This window comes from Manis pentadactyla, chromosome 2 (assembly GCF_030020395.1).
Source record: "Manis pentadactyla isolate mManPen7 chromosome 2, mManPen7.hap1, whole genome shotgun sequence".
Classification (NCBI taxonomy): Eukaryota; Metazoa; Chordata; class Mammalia; order Pholidota; family Manidae; genus Manis; species Manis pentadactyla.
Window position 1 is genome coordinate 178,444,335 of NC_080020.1, and position 10,200 is coordinate 178,454,534.

Genomic DNA, 10,200 nt, shown 5'->3' on the forward strand with positions numbered 1-10,200 from the left:
ACTGGTTTCTTCTGAACAAAGTGCAAAGGAATTCTGAATAATAAGTGTAACAAGATGGAGAAAATTTTATTCACCAGTATTCTTGAGGAAAGCACTCTATGTGTTTGGGAGAATTACTTTGATAAACCACTTTGGCTGGGGATTAAGCCCTCAAAGTATGCTCAAGTAACAAAAGATGGTCACTAAACTGCTTTCCAAGGAGGGTGGCTCCTGTAACGTGGGGAGTCCTTTGTTTAGCTGAATTCAGCGATTAGTTTGGTCTCCAGTCTATAGGAGGTGGAGGGAAGAATGGATGCTTGAGAAAGGAGGAAGTTCAAGTTTCTGGAGGTTGAGGGGAAAGAATCTGAGGGATGGAGGGAGGAGAAGCATAAGAGGAACCCCACGGCCTTCATAGCTGTGAGGGGTGGGGGGACTGCGTTTATTCGTTTAACTTCTCATCATGAAAATTTGAAACATATTCAAAGTGGACAGAACAGTATAATGAACCCCTGTGTACCCATCACCACTCATGGCCAATGTCTTTTTACATCTATATCTTGGGTGTATTTCTTCCTCCCCCTTTATTTTGAAGCAAATCCAAGGAAAAATTGGAAGGAAAGAAATATTTCATGGGAATTTTTGCATTGCTTGCCACGGAATGTTCTGCCTTGTGTGCAGGCTTCCATAAAGGGTGCATTGGTCACTAATGCTTCTGCAAGTAGATTCATCTTTGAGGAAATCAAGGACATGCTGTTCTTCATCAGGGTTTAAGCAAAGTGAAAACAGTCAGAGCCCATGTGGACCCAGGACCTGAGAGTTGAGAAATCAGCTGACACATCTAAGTGACGGAAATATTAGAGATTTCAGCTAAGATGAAAAATACAGTTTAAAAGCAAAATGTTGAAATATCTGTGTGTAAGTGCCTTCAGGACTTTTCTGCTACCCATAATTTCAGATGTACTTTCAGTCGTCTAGTTACTGAATGAAGTGGCCTGATGATATGGAAAGAGCACTTGACTGGGAGTTAGATTCTTTCATGACTAAGTTATGAGATATTGGACAAATCACCCATCTCTCTGCGTTGATTCTTCATTCATACTTGCTCTGTCTAATTCCCACTGGTATTATGTTAATCAAATGTGGGAAATGCAGGTAAAAATATTTTAAAAAAGATTGTGCTTTATCAGGGTGAGCTATAGTGTTAAAGTCATTGACAAAGTGCAGAGCAAGGTTCTCCCATGTGTACTGTAGGCCAAAGGGTTTCACCTTGTAGGTTCTCTTAGTCTTAACAAGGGATTCATCTTTTAAGATCTGAGGTCTTAACAAGAGAGTTTGTAGCTATACTGTTTGCTTCATCTTTGGTCTCTGCTTTCCTGGGTGCCCTGATTGAATCTTTGTTCGGAAGCTACTTCTTAATTTCAGCATAGTTTGCCATCTGGAGAGGCTAGGAATATTCAAAACCAGCAAATCTGGGCACATTTTGTTGGGTCAGTTCTTTTTTTAGCTGATTTCTTTTCCTTGCATTTTATTAAAAGCAGCAAAAACAAACTGTGTGGCACCATCAACAAGCTGGCTGAAAAATCTCCTTTGCTAGATCACCCACTTCATTAGTTCCATGTTCTGCTTTCCATATTACTGCGGGTGAGACTGTTGCTAAGTTTTCTACCACTCCATAAAAAGGATCCCCTCTCATCCACTTCCAAAAAGAGTTTCCTCATTTTCCTCACCAGTAGCCTCCTCAAAGTCCCAAATTCTCCAAACAGTGTGTTCAAGGCACTTGAAGCTCTCGTTAACATTCTTCCCTAAATCCTGTAGCTTTGTAGCTTCTGCCCGCTACCTGGTTCCAAAGCCACTCCCCCATTCTGGGTTTTTGTTACAGCCAACTCCCATCTCCAGGTACCCAAATGCATATTAGTTATCTAATGCTGAAAAACAAACCTTCAAATTAGGGGCTTAAAACAGTGAAACTTATTATCTTCTGGTTCCTGTGGGTCAGGAGTCTGTAGCTGGGGCGTTTTGGCTCACCATCTCTCACAAGGAGTCAGCAGAGCCACAGACACCCGAGGGTCCACTGGGGCTAGAGGATCCTCTTCCAGGCTCACACATGTGGCTGTTGGCTGGGGGCTTTAGCTCCTCACTGCATGTGCCTCTCTGCAGGGCCACTCATGACGTAGCAGTTAGCTTTCCATGGAGCAGGTGACCCAAGAGCGTGAGAGAAGTACCACACTGCCTTCTATGACCTAGTCTCAGGAGCAGTGTTACTTCCTCCTTATTCTAGTGATTAACAGTGAGTCACAAAGCCCACCCCACACTCAACAGGAAGATCACACAAGAGCATGAACATCTGCAGGCCGTGATCATCATGGGCTGCCTTGGAGGCTGGCTGCCACATCTGCTACATGCAGGTGCTGCGCTCTCCTGGACGTACCCCGTGACTGAGATGCAGTCCCATCTTCAAGGAACCCTTGAGGAAGTTCAAGTTGTGGGGGGATATAGACACACTGGGAGTGTCACAGCACCATGACAAAGTTATAGGGGCTATGTAAGCCCTGGGGCCTGGGGACCTCACTTACCAGGAATAAAGGCTCCTGTGTTTATGGGCTGCCAAGTCTAGAGCCTTCCAGGTAGATAAATGGGTAAAATTCATTCCAAGGAGAGGGGAGAACATCCACAGAGGTAGAAGTGTGGCCCTCTGAGGAAACCTCAGTGACTTGGTATGGCTAAAGGTAGGGTAGGGACAAGGTGGGAGGAACATTGAAGGAAAAGTAGGAAGGGGCCAAATGATGAAGGAGCTCATATGCCAAATTCAGTTGTTGGAATGTTACCCTAAAGACCTTGGGCTAGTGTTGGTGGTGATGGGGAGGCCACTGGAGGATTCTGAGCACTCATCAAGTGCCCCATCACGTCAGGTAGAAAATGTGGAAGGTGATATCCTTGGTCTTCAAAAGCTTATAGTTTGGTCTGGAAGATAGGATGTGCACAAACGTAGGAAGGTACTGAAACAGGTACACAGTCTTACCTGGCCTGGGAAGAGAAGGATCTAGAATGCAGACCCCAGGACCCAAGAATCTGGAGTTCCTCCTGCCCCCTGCTGTGCTCTCTTTCAGGAGGACCTGCTCTGAGCCTGTCATAATTTGAGGTTCTGGGTAACAGGCAGTGAATCCCACCAAGAGAAAAATCCTCTCAGGCTTGGTTATTCCAAGGCCATCTGCTCACCACTTAGCACTTTGTCTAAGTAATGGAGCTTGCAGATGTTTGGCAGGAAGAACTAATCAGCTATTAATCACCAAAGAGCGTTTCTGGAATTGAAAGAATGTCCCTGTTGTAACTAAAATTGTAATTGTTGACTGAACTTGGGTGGGAGGAATGGCTAGAAGCTCACAGTGGTGGGTCTCCTGTGGGAAAGGTTTGGCAGAGATATCTTGGGGTTTGGTTGTTGTTAAGTAAGAAAAGTGAAGCTGTTATTTCCTGAGTTCATCAGTGTCTAAAGAAGGCTGGCTTCAGCAGGAAGAGGACAGAAAGGTGGGCTACATGATGTGCTGTGATGAACCACACACTGGGCATTCCAGATGGTTCTAGTTCCTGCTCTACATCTCTGTGGCCATACCATGCCGGCCAAATCTCTTAGCTTCTTGGGACTCAGTGTTCTTATCTTTAAAATTGGATATTGTAACCAGATTTGGGATTCCCAAAAGCTGTTGTGTAGACCACATGGCCTGATGGATGCTTTAAGGAACAGAGAACCTGGTCAATTGCATTTAGAAACTCCATGTACTGCATATACCTTTTGGAGAATCAAGATTGCACACCAGTATATTAAGAGTGAACATGTGGTCAAATGACAAAACAACAAACTCTTTAATCCAACACATGCTCAGACATTTTTGGTCACAGAATCCTTTGTTTAATAAACAGAAAACAAGTGGATAAATGTAAAACAGAATATGCCCCTGACTCTGACATCTGTCTGGTTTTCTATTTTCTGACTCAGATTCATTACTAGCCTTAGGTTTTCTCCCTGGAATTATTCATGTGGGTTCTTGGTAAATTTCATGAGCAACCTGCCTGTCTCTCACCTTCAAAACAGTCTCCTAGGTTATAAACCAAGACTCACATCTGACTGTGCAAACCTCTCCCTGTCCCTACTGCTGATCTGTGGTGACAGAAGGCTCAGGACTACATTTCTGGTCTGTCAGCTGCTCACCTACCATCTGTATCTCCATGTGGTAGTGGACTACCATGTCAGCCAGCATTTCTTTTTACTGTACAAAAGAGTGAGTGCTTGTAATTTTCCAAAAGTTGGATATTAGCACAATATTAGACTTCAGAGAGTCTTATTCTTGTCTTTTAGTTACTATTTGTCATATTGTAATTCATTATTTCAGTCCAAAGCAATATTGTAGGATTGTGGCTAGAATATGCTTTTTTGGAGAATGAATGTAGATTACCAGAAGGAGGTGGAAATCTATGTAACTGTTAAGTTCTATTAGTCATGATAAAGACCATTGATTTTGTGAGAAATTGGCTAAAGCTGTCAAGATCCATGTCAGAAGTTTGCAAAAATATCCAGTGGTTCATCATTTTTGCTGTGTTTCATGATGATTTTAAGGACAAGACTTTTCAAGGAGGAGGAAAAGATTAAGGAGTTATCTGAGAATTAGGTAACAACATCTGGTTACTAATTTTGACTCAAACCAATTCTGGGTCATATATAATTTGTGATAAAATATGGTGGTGCTGGATATTTAGTCCCTTTTTGACAAAGAAAATCCTTTTTGATTATAGGTATAAAAATTGTCCAAGCGTGTACCATCCCCTGTTCATATTCTTAAGCCCAGCCTGTTAATGAGTTGGTTCTATCTACTGAGAAGCAGAACTGGTGGCCATACCACGACGCAATGTTCTGGTAGCCACACAGAGCCCTGCAACGTCACGCTCACATCTCCTACGCTGCCTGGAGAGGTTTGGTTTTTATTATTTTTCTGAGTCAACAGAATTCTTTCAGCTGATTTCCTGTATGCGTACTTCTGAGCCCAGGATTATTTTAGGCACTAAAATGATAATGTGATTATGCTTTTCAACACCGTTGGAACTGTAGGAGAAGAAAAACTTCCTTCTCCCCTCTGAGGTTCTGTGACTGGTCTGAGTATTAAAATGCTGCAGCCCCCGTCTGTCCTTGTCATTGTCCTAAGAGCCCTCTCGGGCTCAGCTTCTTTGCTGCAGTTCCCTTTGCTTCCCTCTTCCTTGACTCTATCCATCCTCTGCACACTTGCCTGCGTTCATACCCCCCTTTTGCTTCTTGAAGGTATAAACATTATCCTGATCATCCTGAGGGCATGTCTTCCCCAGGACTGATTATTAGTCCTCTCTCTGATGGTACTTTGCTCTTCCTAACACTGCAAGTTTACACAGTTGGGGTTTGTTTTATTTCTTTTAGGAAGCATGGAGGTGATGTGAGGGCCACTTTCATTTGTGAATACTCTTGTCTGGAGGGGCATGATCTCTGTCAAGCATGGATGGGTGAATAGAACATTCATTATAGTCACCTTAAATCGTACCTTTTTTTTTTAGCTTAGTGTCCTGTCAAGAGACATCTTAAAAAAATTCAAAACTGTCCAGTGCTAAGCAGATATCACTGGGGTAGTGCTGCTAGCAAGGCTGGGAATCAGAAAAGTCTATTTCTTTTATGTCTGGGATTAGGTGAACCATTTTTACCCCATGGGAACAGAGAGAAGTGGAGAGTCTAAGGTGCACCGTGCTTAGTCCTCTTATGTGGACCATGGCCTCCACAGCCCTGGTGGGAGCTGGAATACCTTTCCTGAGATCCAAGGTGGAGGATCCCAGACACTGGAATTTAACTACCCAGCAAAGCAGACATAACACAAGCATGGCAGTTGTTAAGTGTTAATTTTGCCACTATGGGTATTTACAAAAAGCAAAAACAAACACCCATGTACAGTCACAATCATTTCATAAAAGAAAGGAATTTTTAATACCAAAAAGTAGGACAAACATAATAGGAATCTCCTTTAAGTTGAATACATTTAGCCTTATGAAGAACTGATTACAGTGTCCTTATTTTTAAGAATGTGCCCTGGACTGGTGAACATGTGGTACATGCTAGTGGTGTTTGAGAATCAAAGCTTTGAGTCATACAAGAACACCAAAGGTGCAGGAAAAAAACAATGAAAAAAAACATGAGTGAGAGTAAATGAATAAATGAAACATAGAGAATCCATTATGTCTTTTGGATAAAATGATTTTTGGCCTTTGATTTTGATTGTTCTATTTTGAGTCTCCAGTGCTTACCACTTGACTAAAATGTTTCAGAATAACATACTTAAAGTAGTGGCAGAAATGTGCTTTCCACTGACAAAAAGGCTAATGATTTTTCTTCAGTTCATAGGATGATTTGCTCCTAGCTCAGCTGGCCTCGGCTGTCCTTACAGAGAGAGTTCTTGCCGGTAGCCTGCTGGTGCTATTTACATGCTAATCATTTCTGTAATTGATCTTCCCAGCTCCCTTCAAATCTTGTAAGTGACAGCTCTGATCGCAGAGTGGGGCCACTCCAGTTGGGGGCCAGGTCACGTGGGCACTGTGGCACTGTGGCACTGTCAGACTCTGCCCTGTGACCCCCACACTGGAGAATGCTGGTCAGTGTGCAGGTAAAATGGTCTTTATTATAACACAGAGCTCATGGTGGAGATCAGCCAGGACTTGTTATTGTCAAAATGGAAAAAGAGAAGTTAATTTTTTTTCTTGCGTTAATAGGTAAGAGTGGTACCAGTGGGTAGACAGCTGGTTTTGGGTTATGTACTTAGATTACATGCCAGGAGAGGCTTCCATCCATGCTGGGTCACTAGCATGTTGTGAAAGACAAGAGGAAGAGAGACAGCGACAGAGAGAAAGGTTCCTAAATTTGGTCAAAGATCTGAATCCACCCCAGCTAGAAGAGCAACTGTTGTATTTATTTATGGATTATAGAGTAAAACAATGCCAAGGAACCACAGACATTTCTTATTCTTACTCTCAACTTCTCTAAAGTGGAAATGAAAACTCAGAGAGGTTTAATGTCTTGCCCAAGGTCACATCCATGGGATAGCATCTAGAGCTGTCCTGTCCAACATGGTAGTCATTAGCCACATGTGGCCATTTAAATTTAAATTAATTAAAACTTCAGTTCCTCAGTCTCACTAGCCTCCTTTCAAACACTCAATGGCCACATGCGCCCAGTGGCTACCATAGTGGACAACACAGAAATAGAACATTTCCATCTCTGCAGAAAGTTCTGTTAGTCATATTCCAGAGGCTCCTCGTCCAAGTTCTTTCCATTATTACAGTCAGATTCTCCCCCCTCCCTATGCATACAATCTGTATCTATAATTGTTGTATAGAGTGGGAAAGGCATATTTTGACATTAATTTAGAAATAAAATCAAAGTCTCCTATTCCTGCCCTCCTTTGAAAGTGGGAGCAACTTGAGTAAGCTTCCAAACCTTTCTAGGACTGGCCCTTACCTCTAAGCACTTTTTCCTATCACAGAATTATTAGAACATGGTTTAGCAATGTGGTGTCTTTGACTTCAGGGTGCAACTTTATCTTTAAAGCTAATATTGATCTAACAGTGAATTCTTCAGAAAACCCATATAGCTCCTTTAGGAAATATTGGCCAAGGTAGTATGGTGTCACAGATGTCTAAGGGCTTTAAATTAACACTGTAAATCTCAGGATTATGGAGGAAGAGCTAACAACTTTATTGAATGTCTCCCATCTGGCTGTGCTTCAGGCAGTGGTCTGACTGGCAGAGGGCGTGGTTCTTATATAAAAGCAGAAATTCTAGTATCAGAAAGTATTTAATGAAGAGTTGGTTTTGGACTGATACCCAGGGATTCCATTTCAAATGGATTTTTCTTATTGAGACCAACAACAGGATATTACGCTCTTGGCACCAGTGGGATGGGACTAGCCCAGGGTGAGGAGCCCAGCTCATCATGGGGCTGAGCTAGAGGGGGGCTGGGCTTGGTTGGCATCTCAGACTGGAGGATAACAGACTCCTCAGTAGGATGTGGTCTGCTGAGCAGGGCTGTCCTCAGTTCTTAGGGCAATCAGGGTTTGCTGTTGCCTGCTGGATGTGAGCAGCCCTGAGGCTTTGGGTGTTGATACTAGCCTGAAGAATTGCTTTTCTGTAAGAACTGGGATGATAGAACCATGTTCTATCTGACTGCCTTTATCCTGTCTATCGTTTCTTATAGCGAGTGGCCTGGTCAGGATATTTGACAGTGTATTTTCTCCCCTCAGAGCGATGTAGAATCCCAGTGTTAGAGAGCTGGGGGGGGGACGCTGAGATGCACTATAAGCAATTGCACCTCAAACTGTTGCCTGTGGACCAGCAGTGGCAGCAGCGTCATGTTGGAGCTCTGTAGTGAAGAACTCACAGTTTTGGCATAAAGATTATTTGAAAGTGAAAACATCTGAAATCTTATCTGAACTTTTCTAGTGAACTAAAGTAGAGCTTCTAGAAAATACAGCTGCCATTAACTCTCCTCTGAGGGAATTACCTTCAAATTCTAGGAAAGAGACAGACTGACTGCCTATTCCCATTAGCATTAAAAGAACTCCAATAGGACCTTTCATACTTTCCCACTGAAGCCGTAAATCCTCCCCACCCCTCACCCCATCCCCTGCCTGCTGCTTTTTTGTTAAGTTGGTATATAAACTTTTACTCTGGATATTCAGTGAGTCATTATTCATTGCTGAGTAAATCCCATGTGCACTTGTTTTTCTCCTGTTAATCTGTGTTTTGTCAGTTAATTCACAGGCCCCTGACCATTTGAACCTAAGTTGCTAGAAGAAAATATTTTCCTCCTAACAGTAGAAAAGCAGAATCTTAAACTCCATCCCATAGGTGTTGAATAAGAGTAGAATAATAATCAGCATTTTAACAGTATCTCCTGAACTGTATGTAAATCATAGTTTGTGAAGCAAAGGGGTTGGCAAATTTTCTTTGTAAAGGACAAGATAGTAACCTTTTTAGGCATTGTGGGTCATTTGGTCTCTGTTGCAACTACTCAAGTCTTGCCATTATAGTGCAAAAGCAGTCATAAGACAGCATTGACATGAATAAATGTGGCTGTTGGAATGGTTAATTTTATGTGTTAACTCAACTGGGCTAAGGGATGCCGAAATGCTGGTAAAACATTATTTCTTTAATCTGTGTGTCTGTGACGGTGTTTCCGGAAGAGATTAGCAGTGCAATTGGTAGACCGAGAAAAGAATATTGCCCTCACCAATGTGGGTGGGCATCATCCAATCCATTGAGGGCCTGAATGGTACAAAAAGGTGGAGGAAGGGTGAATTTCCTCTCTGCTTGAGCTGGAACACCCACCCATCTTCTCCTGCCCTTGGACATCAGTGCTCCTGGATTTGAAACAGTCTTAAATCATTGGCTCCCTGGTTCTCAGGTCTCAGGCTTGGACTGGATCTATACCACTGGCTTTCCTGAGCCTGCAGCCTCCAAATGGCAGGCAAGTCATGGGGCTTCTCAGCTTCCATAATCATGTGAGCCAAACCCTTGTAATAAATTTCCTTTTGCATATCTATATATATCTTATTGGTTCTGTTTCTTTGGGGAAACGAATACAACTGTATTTCAATGAAACTTGATTTATGGATACTAAAATTTGAATTTCATATGCTTTTGTGTTTCACAAACTGTTTTTTTAAAACTATTCGTATATGCTTTTTTCAATCACTACAATTTTTTTCCCAACCACCCTTAGCTTTCAGGCTATATAAAAACAGGTATCAGGTTGAACTTGGCCTGGGAGCCCTAGTCTGCCGATCCCTGGTCTAGACCACAATTCCCTAACATTTTTCACTTCGTGGTAGACATGAAAAATTATATTGGCACAGCACATGGGGGTATATGAGTGAGGCTGCCTACGGTTGGTATTGACTAGTCGGGAGGGGTGGGGGCCCCTGGTCGCACTGAGAGCTGAGCTGAGAAGGTTGGGCAAACCTGTGACTCATTTATGGCACAAGGCAGGAGGGCTGTGGCCTGAACCAACCCTCTCCATGTCAGATGAGGGAACAGAGACGCTGCGTTCACTCCTTTATTCCTAAGGTATATCATGATGCTAGGCCCTAAAAGACCTTTCGTAAGTGTTTTCTGAGTGAATGCATGAGAAGTGACTTTCTGGGGAAGTAGCAGAGTTAGGATATG

At 42.7% G+C, this 10,200-nt stretch overlaps 1 long non-coding RNA gene across 1 annotated transcript; it reads left to right on the forward strand.

Moving 5' to 3' along the window:
* The first annotated feature begins 4,254 nt into the window (after nucleotides 1-4,254).
* LOC118930008 (uncharacterized) lies at nucleotides 4,255-9,577 on the forward strand. Its single transcript, XR_005031828.2, has 2 exons — nucleotides 4,255-4,941; nucleotides 9,440-9,577. It is a non-coding gene; the product is annotated as an uncharacterized LOC118930008 (long non-coding RNA).
* Nucleotides 9,578-10,200: the final 623 nt, after the last annotated feature.